A 2500-nucleotide genomic window follows, 5' to 3' on the forward strand; every position below is an offset into this window, starting at 1 on the left:
CTCCATCCTCCATCATCCCTCCATTACCCATGCATTACCTCTCCATTACCCCTCCATTATCCCTCCATTACCCCTCCATTCTCCATCCACCCTCAATTACCACTACACTACCTCTCCATTACCACTTCATTACCCGTCCACTACCCCTCCATTCTCCCTACATTACCCCTCCATTACCCCTCAATCATCCCTCAATTACCCCTTCATTCTCCATCCACTCTCCATTACCACTCCATTACCCATCCATTCTCCATCCATTACCCCTCCATTCTCCCTCCACCCTCCATTACCACTCCATTGCCCCTCCATTACCCCTCCATTCCCCATCCACCTTCCATTACCACTCCATTACCCATCCATTATGTATCCATTACCCATCCATCCTCCCTCCATCCTCCCTTCATTACCCCTCCATTACCCCTCCATCCTCCCTCCATTAACCCTACATTCTCCCCCCACCCTCCATCCTCCCCCCACCCTCCATCCTCCCTCCATCCTACCACCCTTCAGTATTGTGCCTTCCGCTAGTCTCTCACCAGGAATCAGTGTTGAATCTGTCCTGTATAATTGCACCTCTAGGAAGAAATGCAAATGGCAATGCCCTGCAGCTTCTAAAACTCTAAAACTCCCCACAACCCTACTTTCCCCCCTCTCCTCCCCCAGCATGCCTCTCCTCCTCTGTCCGGTCCCCCCCCCCCCCCTCCCCCTCTGTCCCTCTCTCCATGCGCCCTCCCTCTCCTCTGTGTTGATTGAGCCTCCTGAGGAAAGGAAAGCAGTGGTCCCGGCACACATTTCAAGCCCTTTGTCGAATCACAAAAGCTGCTTTGTTCCAAGAGTTCTGCCTGGGAGCAACACTAGGCTGGCTGCAGGCACTGGACAACAGTGAATATTTTTCAGCACCATTTTCTTATTTATTTCACTGCGCATCGTCTTATGAATTCCTTCTGCTGTGAAGAGATGGGGAGAGAGAGAGAGAGAGAGAGAGAGAGAGAGAGAGAGAGAGAGAGAGAGAGAGAGGAGGAGAGAGAGAGGAGGAGAGAGAGAGACAGAGAGAGAGAGACAGAGACAGAGAGAGAGAGAGAGAGAGAGAGAGAGAGAGACATAGAGAGAACGAGAGAGAGTGAGAGAGAGAGGAGGAGAGAGAGAGAGAGAGAGAGACAGAGAGAGAGAGAGAGAGGAGAGAGAGAGAGACAGAGAGAGAGAGAGAGAGGAGGAGAGAGTAGAGAGAGAGAGAGAAAGAGAGAGAGAGAGAGAGAGAGACAGAGAGAGAGAGAGAGAGAGAGAGAGAGACATAGAGAGAACGAGAGAGAGTGAGAGAGAGAGGAGGAGAGAGAGAGAGAGAGAGAGAGAAACAGAGAGAGAGAGAGAGAAACAGAGAGAGAGACAGAGACAGAGAGAGAAACAGAGAGAGAGACAGAGAGAGAGAGAGAAAGAACGAGAGAGAGAGAGAGAGAGAGAACGAGAGAGAAAAATAAAGAAATATATTACCTATATAGTGCACTACTTTTAATCAGAGCCCATTGGGCATAGGATGTCATTTGAGATGTCGCTGATGGTTTCAGTGGGTGGAGCTAGTGTTCATCAGTGCTCTCATTGGGTGGAGCTAGTGTTTATCAGTGCTCTCATTGGGTGGAGCTAGCGTTTATCAGTACTCTCATTGGGTGGAGCTAGTGTTTATCACTGCTCTCATTGTGTGGAGCTAGTGTTTATCAGTGTTGTCATTGGGTGGAGCTAGTGTTTATCAGTGCTCTCATTGGGTGGAGCTAGTGTTCATCAGTGCTCTCATTGGGTGGAGCTAGTGTTCATCAGTGCTCTCATTGGGTGGAGCTAGTGTTTATCAGTGCTCTCATTGGGTGGAGCTAGCGTTTGTCAGTGCTCTCATTGGGTGGAGCTAGTGTTTATCACTGCTCTCATTGGGTGGAGCTAGTGTTTATCAGTGTTGTCATTGGGTGGAGCTAGTGTTTATCAGTGCTCTCATTGGGTGGAGCTAGTGTTCATCAGTGCTCTCATTGGGTGGAGCTAGTGTTTATCAGTGCTCTCATTGGGTGGAGCTAGCGTTTATCAGTGCTCTCATTGGGTGGAGCTAGTGTTTATCACTGCTCTCATTGTGTGGAGCTAGTGTTTATCAGTGTTGTCATTGGGTGGAGCTAGTGTTTATCAGTGCTCTCATTGGGTGGAGCTAGTGTTCATCAGTGCTCTCATTGGGTGGAGCTAGTGTTCATCAGTGCTCTCATTGGGTGGAGCTAGTGTTTATCAGTGCTCTCATTGGGTGGAGCTAGTGTCTATCAGTGCTCTCATTGGGTGGAGCTAGTGTTCATTAGTGCTCTCATTGGGTGGAGCTAGTGTTCATCAGTGCTCTCATTGGGTGGAGCTAGTGTTTATCAGTGCTCTCATTGGGTGGAGCTAGCGTTTATCAGTGCTCTCATTGGGTGGAGCTAGTGTTTATCACTGCTCTCATTGGGTGGAGCTAGTGTTTATCAGTGTTGTCATTGGGTGGAGC

This window comes from Oncorhynchus mykiss, chromosome 27 (assembly GCF_057628025.1).
Source record: "Oncorhynchus mykiss isolate SJ-2025 chromosome 27, ASM5762802v1, whole genome shotgun sequence".
NCBI classification, from domain to species: Eukaryota; Metazoa; Chordata; class Actinopteri; order Salmoniformes; family Salmonidae; genus Oncorhynchus; species Oncorhynchus mykiss.